This window comes from Sorex fumeus, unplaced genomic scaffold (genome assembly GCF_029834395.1).
Source record: "Sorex fumeus unplaced genomic scaffold, SorFum_2.1 ptg000265l, whole genome shotgun sequence".
Classification (NCBI taxonomy): Eukaryota; Metazoa; Chordata; class Mammalia; order Eulipotyphla; family Soricidae; genus Sorex; species Sorex fumeus.
The window spans coordinates 31,539,384-31,552,350 of NW_026606322.1; the positions used below are offsets into that span (position 1 = coordinate 31,539,384).

The 12,967-nt window shown below is 39.1% G+C and overlaps 1 protein-coding gene across 4 annotated transcripts in view; it reads left to right on the forward strand.

The window, feature by feature from the left end:
* GRIK1 (glutamate ionotropic receptor kainate type subunit 1) overlaps positions 1–12,967 on the forward strand; it is a 489,681-nt gene that overhangs the window by 312,441 nt on the left and 164,273 nt on the right. The window lies entirely within an intron of this gene.

Genomic DNA, 12,967 nt, shown 5'->3' on the forward strand with positions numbered 1-12,967 from the left:
TGAAAATTATTTTAGTCTTTCAAAGAATGCAGATCACGGGATCACACTTTTCTAGCTGTGCTTTTCAGGATAGCAATTCAATTCCATGTCACAGTTACAAGGAAAACTGACCTATAATCAAATGAATTTGAAGGACCTGGGGTTAAACAGAGTCAAATTGCTTTCTTTCTGCAGAACTTCTTAGAGATTTGTATCTGTTCCTATGTGCTGTGGATTTCTGAAAAGAGGCATGCTACTAATGAATGCTTCCCAGACATACTTGACCATCGAACTCCTTTTATGCGTAACATCATTTTAGTTGACTTCCGTGCACACACACCAGTGAATCCTGCTCGGCTGGAACTCTGAACCTCCGTTTGTTCTGGCTTCAGACATCAGTTCTCATCTTCAGCAGTGATATTTCCTTCTCAGCAAGAAGAAACTCCAGATTGAGAAATGGCAGAGATAAGAGAGAAGAAATGTAGAAAAAAAAATAGAAAACATTGTTTGAAGAAATGCTTGACAGAGCTTCCCTAGAACCTGTGAACCTGACACTTTGCATTCACTTAATTAATAAGTAGATAACTGTAATCGAAGCCCATTCGTATGGATATATGCATGTTTTTTTTGGTCAGATGTTAAAAGCTAGAAATATAACTGTGCCCAAGAGACATTGGGGCAATCATGATCACAAACTTCTAGAGGAATAAAAGTTTGGCATGAATCCTTTGGCAGTATTCCTGGTGCTTATAGAACACTGCAGTGGAATAGCAGACGAGCCATGACTTCATGAAGGAAAGGTGCTGGCAGGTTGATGAAAAGTGTGCATTTAGCAAGACTCTGATGTTTGAAAGTGCTTCCGGACAATGGGCCATCAAGTGTGAGAGATAGTGAGTAATCACTTCTTAAAGAGGCAGTGACAGGGAAAGTCTAGTCTCTATGTGCCTTACCCAGCACCTTGTCTTTCCTGCCTTGGCAGAACTTACCATTTCATGAGGCAGGGGTGGTTCGGGCTCAGAGAAAAGGCATGATCCAACTAAACATTCCTTTGTTTGTTATGTCCACTTAGACCTGGAGATGAAGCAAACTACCCATAAACACTGACCTTGCCCTCAAGGAAGTGTCAGACATACAATAAAGATTTTACCTCAAGGGACAAAAGAGATGGTACAGAGAGTAAGGTGCTTGCCTTGCATTCAGCCGATCCTGGCACAATCTCTGGCACCACATATGGTCTCCTGAGCAATGCCAGGATGTCTCCAGTGATCCCTGAGTGAAGAGCCAAGAATAAGCCTTGAACATTACCAGGTGTAGCCCCAAACAAACAAACAAAAAGGTTTTAGTTTCAAATAGATTGTTCCAGTATGTACTATAGGTATAGATTACATGCGATCCAAAAGTGAGGTGTAGGGGGTATCTCTGGCTGGAAGTATAAGGAAGATCCCATGTTGTAATGGATAAAAATTTGATTTTTTGATTCAATGAACTGCTGTGTATGGTTTCCTTTGCTATAATCTGTAATCCAGAATTTAGATTATCACAATAGACAGACAAAGAACTCTGCTGAAAGCAAGAATCAAATGTTTTTCAGTTTTGGTGTCTTTCATGGCAGCTACATATTCTTAGATTTAAAAGATGGTCAATAGTTGAATGAGAATGAATAGTGAATATTACTGGAATAAGAATACTCCTGGCTTGGGGCTGGAGAGATAGCACAGCGGATAGGGTGTTTGCTTTGCATGTGGCCAACCCAGGTTCGATTCCCAGCATCCCATATGGTCCCTTGAGCACTGCCAGGAGTAACTCCTGAGTTCAGAGCCAGGAGTAACCCCTGTGCATCGCCAGGTGTGACCCAAAAAGCAAAAAAAAAAAAAAAAAAAAAGAGTACTCCTGGCTTTAGATATGTTAGGTTCTTATTAAATTTGTTTGTTGCTTTTATGTGCAACTCTGCTGACCTGCCTGTTTCCTATCACCTTTTCATCAACTGGACTATCATCTCCAAACTGACTATTCTCTGAAGCACCTCAGGGATTCCTTACTCCATTGGCATTTGTTTTTCCTCCTTGACGTCTATTCCTATTGAATTCATGCAATCATTTTTGAGATATCAAAGAGTGAATCTGGATTGTTTATTATCTCAGGGGAGATATCAAACACCATTCTCTTTAAAGGAGGGATATCTGAAAACACTCATGGGAGCCAGACCATAAGACAGAAATGCTGTCTTCGTCCATATCCGCTCTACCAAAACCCTTAAAAGGGATTTCTTGAAAGGCAAAAATCCAGGTATACATGGCCGATTCACTCTCAATTAGCTCAAGGAATGTTTGATCTCATCCAAATTCGCCTGGCATGAAATCTTTACCCAGACTGTGTTGGACGCTGAAAACTAAACAAGCAGAGCAAAGCTGAGAGAGGAAGACAACATTTATCTAAGGGAATCTTAGAATTTAAATGTGTAGGCTTGAAATTAAAGGTGCAGTAAATATAGGTCTGTAGTAAATTGCTTATGATGTAATAAACAAGAATTATGGATGTGGCAATAAAGAGAGGCAATATAATATTGTATATTTAAGGAGCAGCTATCAGCAAAGGAATAGATCAAATTGCCATCTTGTTTTCTGTTGATAGTTCTAGAATGGTTATTATTCCACAGGAATGCAAAATAGGAGTTCACGTTACTAAAGCTTTCATTTCTTGATAGCTGGCTAATAGGTTTGCCCTTCCTTCCAGGGTGACCTCACAATTTGTTACAATGGGCACACAGTAGCTATTTAAGGGAGCAACTGGGGTTTATTGAAGTATGTACAATAATATCCTGGACCTGTCACATTTAGAATAAAACAGGAAAATGTAATAAACAAAGAAACCCAATGTGCTACAAAATACAGCTACTTGCTTTATTTTTTTAATTAGAGAGTGGTAAATTGTTATTGGAAATACTGAACATTTTTCAAAGAGGAAAGAGATATGGTCATTAAAAGAGCCATTATTAAAACCAGATGTTTAAAAATTGAAATACTGTATTAGTTTTCTGTTGTTAAGACTGTAAGAAATTACCATACACTGACTGACTTCAAATTACAAATATAGATGTCTAGGGGGATAGTGCATAAATTAGGGGATGTACAAAGAATCCCAGCTTAATCCTTAGTACCACACAATCCCCTAGCAATGTGGTCCTGGAGGTCTCGGTCACTGTGGGTCTGAGATGCACTACATGTCTCGGTCACTGTGGGTCTGAGATGCACTACATCTTTGGACCCTGGCATTTACTCACTGGTCCAGGTGATAGAGTTGTTAGGTATGACCTAGGAGTTGAAAGGAGTTTTTAGGCTTCTTGAGAGCCTACCTCCCCTTAAAAAAAAAGAAGAAATATTTATTCTCTTAAAATTCTGGAGGCTACAGGGCCAAATTACTGGCCTTGCATGTATGAGGTCCTGGAATTGATATCTAGCACAGAATTCCAAATAATAATAATAATAATAATAATAATAATAATAATAATAATACAATTCTGGAGGTCATATAATGAAATCAAGGTGTGATCAGTCTTCTCCTGCAAGGTCTTCAGGATTATTCAACTTGTTTCCTCCCATTTCTGTGGTCCCCAGCCTTCCTTTGACTTGATGATATCACTTCAGTCTCTCCTGTACTCATTCTATGTGTAATCATGGGGGATATCAGCTAGTCTCAGGACTTTAAACTTATTTGTATGATGATGACTCCCAAGATAAAATCTCTAATCAAGATTTCTCCCATGCACACACAAATTCACACACAAACATACACACAGAGACACAAAAGAAAAACTCAGTGCCTCTAACTTCTTCTTTGACATATTCACTTAAATTTGTAATAGATATTGTAAAATCAGTCATGTTATAAATCAAACACCTGCAAATTTCTTCAGATTGCTGGGGAAACACTTCAGACCAAAATCCTGATGCTTTTGACTGCCTTTTTCCCAGCAGGTCAGCAAATCCTCCCATCACCACCATCTATGCTTATCAAGGATTTAACTACTTTTGCCATATCAGTATCAATAATCAGTACAGGTCACCATCACGTGTCACCAGGTTATTACAGTCACCTGTGTATAGCAGTAAAATCATTTGCAATCACTTCAAGTAACCCTATTTGCACTCTTGCTTTTGTTCCCTCCCTCCATCCAGTCCAGTCTTAACATTTAATTCTTAACTCACTTGGAAAATCCTACGTTTCTCCCTGACTCTCAGGCTGCTACCACAGCTTGAAGCAGTATATGTCCCACATGAAGCGATTCTCTGTGATACCAACAGGATATCCTATAGTGTAGCTCATCTGTGGCCTCCTCTCACCAAAGATAGCCACAGATCCCTGAGAGTCAGAATCTAATCCCAGGATATTGCCACCTCATTCCAGAAGTGAATCACTAGTACTAGGGCTCTAGATCACCAACATAGCTACAAATTGGAGGTTTATCATACCTCTTCCCCTTTGAGCTCCACCAATTGTGAGAGCAGCTCAAAAAACTCAGGGAAACATTTATAGTCACAAATTTATTAGAGGATTAGACTTCTTCGTCAAGACCCTGAACTATTGGTTTGAGACTCTTCATGTTCCTGGAGCGAGCAAGAGCCATTGGGCTACCCTAGCACGTGACAGGGCCAAATGGAGACGTTACTGGTGCCTGCTCAAGCAAATTGACGAGTAACAGGATATATATATATATATATATATATATATATATATATATATATATATCACTGCACTGTCCTGTAGCACCATCGTCCCATTGTTCATCAATTTGCTTGAGCGGGAACCAGTAACATCTCCATTGTGAGACTTGTTATTACTTTTTTTGGCATATCGAATCCACCAAGGGAAGCTTGCCAAGCTCTGCTGTACAGGTGGGATACTCTCGGTAACTTGCCAGGTTCTCTGAGAGGTATAGAGGAATTGAACCTGGATCTGCCATGTGCAAGGCAAATGCCCTACCCACTGTGCTATTGCTCCGGCCCATATATATATCACAAGAGCAAGCCATTCCAACTGCCCAGGAACATAAGTGCATGGCACTGCTGACTTTCCCAAAGACAGCCTTATACATCTCTTCACTTGCCTGAGCCATTTATCATATCCCCTAATAAATTTGTGACTATAAATGTATAAATATAAATAAATGCTAATTTTTCTCTATGACTATATCCTGGATAGTATCTAGAGCTGTGTCTTTTTCATAGGAACTAGAAATTTGATAAATAAATGAATTAATATATTATTGAATAAATAAATAAGTAAATGAGTTCTCCAGTGAATAGAATCAATGAAAATAGTGACAGACATGACAAATTTAACCACCAGTTGAAGTAAAAAATACATATATTTGGAGGCAGAATTTTACTGCATTTATAAAAACTTTATTATTATAATACACTCACTATTAGAAGATAATTTAGCTAAAACATTTCATTCTTTTTATAGGAACGAGATTGAATGTTATTTTATTTACTTTTTCCTATTATCACATGAATTGCATTCCTTGACACAATAGAACATTGTCTTTTTAATATTCCTTTAAGGAATAAGAAGTAAATTTCTTATATTCCATGCATTATCTAGCACTGTCTCCATCTAGAGGGATTGGGAATGAAAGGCAAAAACAAAATATCTATTATTTGAGATTTAGACTTAGAAAGAGGACTTTAATTTCCCCTATGCTATTCTTGCATGGAATGAATGATTATGTCATCTTCCTGCTCCATGAAAAGTGAGAGCTGTCTACTTCTCTTTTGTCAAGGCTAAACACAGCTTTCCTCAGTAAATGTCAGTATTTACTCCAAAGAAATGCCCATGAAATATTTGGTACACTGAATTAAATTGGGTTGTGCACCCTGGGTTAAATAGGTGTTTGTTTGAGGTAGTGATTTAAAAGAATATATTAGGAAGCAGGTTTTTCAATACAGAATCTTTAAATAAAATTAAGCAGGGGTGCTAGATTTATATTAGGACCTCCATCCAGAACACTCTGATTCTAGAGTCCAGGAAAGACTGGAAACCGTAGTGCTGGGTTTACTTTAGGCGGTGTTATAAACAACACATCATTTAATCTTCACTTAAGTATTAACTTTTGCATGTTGTTACCCAAGAAAAATAGGGCTTGTGATTATGAACAATATTCTAAGAATTCTATATGGAATTATGTGACAGAAACCCCAAGTTCCTGCTGGACTCTCTTTCCCCACCACTGTTATCCATAGGAGGAAATCTACTTCCTATGTAGATCTTGGCCACCTGTGACTTCCTTTGTGTCCATGTGGTCTCAAAAGACTGCTGCCTCTATTGTCATTGGCATAACTGCCTACTTAACATAGACAGAGAAGTGCCATGGCAATGAAACACTACCACCTGAAATTGTGTGAGAGTTTGTGTGAACTTCTCTCTACTTATGTTATATAACTGCCATAAACAGAATATTTTTGGGAAAAATGTATGCATTAAAGTTATTTCAGTCAAAATTGACCATGTTCTAAATTTTGAAGACGTTGAGGTAGAATTAAATAAATATAGTAACATGTGTCTTGGTAAACTCTGGCTGCTATAACAAATATCACAGATTTAAACAACAAACATGGAGTCAAACAGTCACATGTTTGCCTTGCAATGCGGCTGATCTGGGTTCAGTCCCTGGCATCCTATATAGCCCCAGAGCTCAGGCAGGAGTGATCTCTGATACTGGTGTGATGAGATTAAGATCTGAGGTCAGAAAAACTATACACATGGAATTTGATCATGGCTGATTGTAAAGTTGGGTGCTATGAATAACTTAGTAAATTTATTTACAAAGTACCTCAATAAAAATATTTTAAAATAAATAAATAAACATCAAACATTTCTTTTTCACAGTTCCAGAAGCAAGGAAGTCCAACATCCAGGTGTCATCAGATCTTGTATCTTATGTGGATTCACTTTATGGCTTGTATTATATCTCTTCTTTTCAGTTCTCAAATGGCACAGAAATAGGAGACTAACTCTTGTCCTCTTCTAATAATGGCATTGAGCCCGTCTTGAAAGCTCTAACCATCATAATCTAATAACTTCTTCCCAATCATTATATCCCACTCCCAAATGCTATAAATAATGCCATTGATTTAGGACCCAGTAAAAACAAGTTTGCTAGTGACACAAGAATTTAGTACATATCATTCTACCTCTTACCCTTCCACAATGCGTGTCTTTCTCGCTTGCAAAAATACCCCCACTTCATGATAACATCCACAAACAAATTCTTGGCTTGTTGCATCATTTATTCTAAGATCTAGAGTAAAGGCTCTCCAACTCTTACCTAATTTCATCTATATCAAATCTCGGAGAGATTTAAAATATGATTTATTCATCCTGAGTATCAGTCTTCTTCAGATAAGTAATAGTCTGGAATAATACCATGGAAGGATGGCCAAGGTGAGCATGTCATTCCCCAAAGGAAACATCGGGAAGAAACATGAATGAGGAGAACTAAGTCATGAAATTTGCTTATAAGTGGATAGACATGGAGAGTATCATGCTAAGTGAAATGAGCCAAGAAGAGAAGGACAGACATAGGACTGCACTCATTTGTGGAGTACAAAATAACATAACATTAGACTGACACCCAAGGATAGTAGACACAAGGGCCAGGAATATTGCCCCGTAGTTGGAAGCCTACTTCATGATCCAGGAAGAAGGCAGCTGGAATAGAGAAGGGATCACTAAGCCAATGATGATTGGAGGGATCACTCGGGATCAGAAATGTGTGCTGAAAATAGATAAAGGACAAAAGTGATGGCCTTTCAGTATCTGTATGGCAAACCATAATGCCCAAGAGTAGAGAGAGATTATGGGGAAAGTTGTCTTCCAGGGATGCAGTGGGAGGGTGGGAAAGGGAGGGTATACTGTGGACATTGGTGGTGGGGAATGTGCATTGGTGGATGGGTGGAGGGATGGGTGTTTGAGCATTGTATGATTGTAAGTCAAACATGAAAGCTTGTAACTATATCTCATGGTGATTCAATTAAAAAAAAAGAATGATGAGATCCAAGTAATTCCAAAAATGAAAAAAAAACAGAGTCCACAGGGATCTTGAGGTTTGAGAACAAATCTCTTTTGCCTTTTGGACGCAGTGGAGTCAACAGGGTGGGAATTAACTGTAGTAACTGCTGGGCCCACAGCACTTTAAGAAACTTTGTCATCCCATCTCTGAGTTTCACACCTTTAGAATATATTTTTGGTTTGTTTGTTCTTTGGGCCACACAAGGCTGTGCTCAGGACTTAATCCTGGCTCCATACCCAGGGATTACTCATGGTGGGCAGAAGGGAGGTGTTCATATGGGATGCTGAAAATCAAACCCAGGTTTAGTGACCCCATGCAAGGCAAGCACCTTAGCAGCTATAATACCACTCTATCACCGAGATCTATTTTTGAGTTTTAAAATTATGCCAGAGCATGGGCATAGATCCCATTTATAAAGATCGGTGATGTGATCTGTGTTCACTCAACCTGATTTACGTAATAGAAAATAGAAAATATTTTCTCAAAATAGAAAATAGGAAAAATGATTTTATTAAAATCTATGTGCAACACTTCTCATACTTCAGATGAGGTGTGACTGTAAATGAAGAAAGTACGCATTGAAAATCCAAGCACGTGGATTTGGAGACTTCTCACCCTCCTGTACCCCATCTGCTATGCTCTACTTCTCAAAAGTTGCAATAACGCTGGTTCATCACCTTCATTTGGTTCCTAACTGGGAAACAAATTCCAACTTTTTCCCTCATCCACTGACTTGGCTTGTGAATTTCAGAAAAGGAAGGGGAATAGGGGGATAGAAGGGACTTCTTTATTCTCCCCAACACCCACCTTTGAACCTGATTCATCCATCAGTTATGTGGGTTCCAACTTGAGAAGAGAAGAGATAATGGACCAGGGAAGGAGTAAGAAGGGCTGGGAGGAGGAAGGGAAGAGAGAAATGACAAAAAAGAGAGTAAAGAGAGAAAGTGATCACTAGGGAAAACAAAAAAAAAAGGATAAGACAGAGAGAAGAAAGAGTAATGATAGAAAGGGATTTAGATAAAGCAGAGAGAGAAGAAAAAAAGGAGAATGAGAAAAAGAGAAGAGAAAGACTAAAGGATAAAGAAGAAAGGGGAGGAGAAGTCATTAGCCTTAGAAGGGAGGGGGAAAAGGAAGGTCAAGGTGAGAGATGGGAAGACAGTTTGCCTCAAGGGCTGGGGAAGAGGGCAGTTGGGAAAGAGAAGGGACCATTATGACAATGATGGTTGGAGGGATCGTTCTGGATGGAAGATGTGTGCCGGAAGTGGTAAAGGACCAAACTTGGTGACCTCTTAGTATATGTACTGCAAACCATAATACCGAGAGAGAGAGAGAGAGAGAGAGAGAGAGAGAGAGAGAGAGAGAGAGAGAGAGAGAGAGAGAGAGGTGGGTGTGTGGGGGGGAAGTTCCTGCTATAGAGCCAGGCTGTGAGGGGTTACAGAAAGGAGGGCAGGATATATACAGGGGATATTGGTAGTGGTAAATGCACATTGCTGGAAAGATGGGTGTTGGAACATTGTCTGACTGAAACCCAATCATGAAGCCTTTGTAGTTGTATCTTACAAGGATCCACTTTTTAAAAAAAAAATAAAACTGGTAGTGGGAGGGGTGGGGGCGAAGACAGCAGGTAAAAACTTTAATGGAGCCACAATAGGGGGTTCCTCCTGAGAAACCTGTGTAACCTCAGGACTGAAGCCAGAAGTTCACCACCACAGGCAAAGTCTGAAGACTTGAAATGTCTCATTGACAAGCCCAACCACACATGTAAACAACAATATTAAATTCCATTTTTTAAAATTCTAGGGCTGTATCTCTCTACTCGTACTCTCTTATTCTTTGAGAAAAAGGAGGACAAGTTTGTGCAATGTGAGGTGGAGAGCCCGTGGATGTTTCCTCCTGTTCTTGGTAGTTTACCTTCTTGGTAATTCCATGGCCGCCGTATACTTCATTTACTCTAGGTTTTGGGGGTTGTATTTATAAGCAGCCCTCTTAGAGAAAAAAAAAAGTGTGGTGAACTGGAAGTGAGCTAATGATACAATTTATGATGTTTGTTTGGTGAAGGGATGAAAGAAAAAATGCCCCCAAAGTTTATTGACACTCTGTGAGTCCATCATAAAATACATAATTCTCTTAAAGCCAGGTACATGCAGCTTTGGGTAAAAGACAACTGTCTACCAAAGGAACAACTTTGATGTGAGTAAGAAATTCTGCAATTGGCAGTTCCTCTTTATAAGTTCTCATTATTCATGTGTAATAACTTATTTCTGGGAAACTGGAGAGTGATTAATTTTTCTGAGCACTTTCACTGAATCATATCATTTCCTTTGCACAGCAATTCTCCCAGCAAGGCAGCATTATTAGCCCTCATTTAGAGATAAAGGGCATCAAGAATAACTTGATGTGAGAGAGAGAGAGAGAGAGAGAGAGAGAGAGAGAGAGAGAGAGAGATTGTATGTGTTTGTGTGTCTGTATGTTGTGTGGAAAAGACCAAACACTCAAGTTTGTCACAGACAAGAATACAAGACTGTCACTTTGAATCACGATCATGATCACGATCATCCTGTTGTTTGTCGATTGCCTCGAGCAGGCGCTAGTAATGTCTCCTTTGCCCTAGCCCTGAGATTTTAAAAAGTGCCATATTCAAGGCTCTTTCAGGGTTAGGAGAATGAGACTCGTCATTGTTACTAGTATTTGGCATATTGGGTATGCCACGGGGAGTTTGCCAGACTCTGCTGTGTAGTCAGGTTACATTTGGTAGCCTGCCAGGTTATCCAAAGTAAGAATGAGATAATAAGATGTCGCATGGCTGCATTTGCGGCCATGCACTTCTGGGAGCTGGGTTTTATAATCTCTGGGTCTTGGCTGTTGATGGGATTACACAGTGCCGTGGGGGGGGGGGGTGGCAGTTGGTGGGTGTGACCCCTGCTTACTGGAATTTGGAGGATCTGGGTGGAGGATGCTCAGCCCTGATCTGAGCAGGCTTGGAGATCTCAGCCCCGGGACCTATATGCCTTTGTTCCTCTGCCAGTACCTTCATGCGTGTGCAGAATGGTCTCAGCATGGTTGTGGCTTCTGGAGGTCTTCGGCTGCCGGGGCTCTGCTCGGGGTGGGGAGGGAAGCTCAACCATCACTTCGAATATGCTTTAAAAAATATGTATCGTCACTTGGTTCACTTTACATTTATAAAAATGTTATACTACTGGAGCCAGAGAGAGATAAAGTACAATAGGTAAGGCGCTTGCCTTGTATGCATCCAACCCAGGTTCAATCCTATGCACTCCATATGGTCTCCTGATCCAGTAATGATTTCTGAGTGAAAATAAGTACTTACCAAGAATGTTATGATTAGTAAATAAAATATGAATAATGAAAGAACTACTACCTTTACTTCTGGTACCTACAAATTCTCAAATAGAAAATAGATGAATAGAGATACAAACTTCAGAAGTTCTGATTTCATTTCGGATATTGGATCCCCTTTGTCAGTCTGCTATCCACAAAGGAATGGAATCATATATAAAGTAATTATTGAATTTCTTCCTATATAGATTGAGTGACATAAGATATTTGGGTCTTCAAAGGATGCTTGCTGATTCCTAATATGGTACCATCTCTCTCATGAGAATTCCAACTTAGTACTTGGGAAGGATAGGTAAACAAATGCTAATATTCATCCTGAAAGCATTAACTCCAGTTGAACTTATGTCTGAACTTAAGTCATATTATTCCAATAATGGCTCTGCTTGATGGTGCCATGACATCCATCTTTAGGTGATCTAATATCTGTTACAGGAACTGACCACCTAGTGTTGACCACCCACTAATAATTCAGAGTCAACCTGCAAGTCTTCCCAAAGGACCTAGTGACTCTTATCTGACAAAAGAAAAATGCAAAGTGACTTGAAAATACATTTTCCCCAAAAATCAATTTCAGAATAAATGTCAAATGTCTACTGTAAATTAATAGGTAATGGTTCACATGATCACACTGTGCTCATCCAGTGTTCAATTCTGATTTTTCAGAAAACATCTCCTATTGAGTTTATAAAAGGCAGCGACAATTCCAGAAGGACCCTCTGACACTGCAGTTGGTTATTTGATAGAAGAAGTGAGTTTAGCAGAAAATTGCTCAAAACTTTTTTCAAATTACAGGGCTGAATCAATAGTGAAGAGGTTAAGAGGTTTACCTTGCATGTGACTGACCTGGGTTCTACCCCCAACACTGCAGAGTCCCCCAATCACTGCCAGATGTGACCCCTGAGCACAGAGCCAAGAGTAAGCTCTAAGTACAGCCAGGTGTGTGAGGCCCCCGAAACAAAATAGTGGTTTGATTTTGGTTCACAAATAAGGGATGTATATTCCTTTAGCATTCTCTCAAAGTAAGATCGAAGTGATTTTCTTTGAACTAGACTCTGCCACTTGAGAGTTCTCTTTCTTTATAAGAAAGAATAAATAATACCAGTGTCAATGGTGTTTATTTTCTTCTTTTATATTTTTGCAATTTCAAGTTATAAGCAATTTAAAGTTGCTCAAACATAGGCAAGACCTACAACTGATCTCCATTAAATAATAGCTCAATTATGAGAACAAATAAATATCAGTCTGCTGATTGCAAGTATTAATCAACATAGACACCAGTTAGCATGTTTTTTTAAAGGACATGAAGAGTATTGGTCAATCAAAGATTAGACTAGTAGAGGTCCACTAAAAGAGCTATTACTGTACATCCTTTTTGAATTAATAATCCCAGGATAGTTCTTAGAGAACTTTACAGTTAAATATGTACAGTTAAGAAAAACTTAATCTACTGCTATGAACATCAATATGTCAAAGTCAGAGCTGATCTATTTGATAAGAATTTAAGCACTAATATATTTCATTGATACCGAAGATGGACGAAATCCTCATGTTTAAGATATC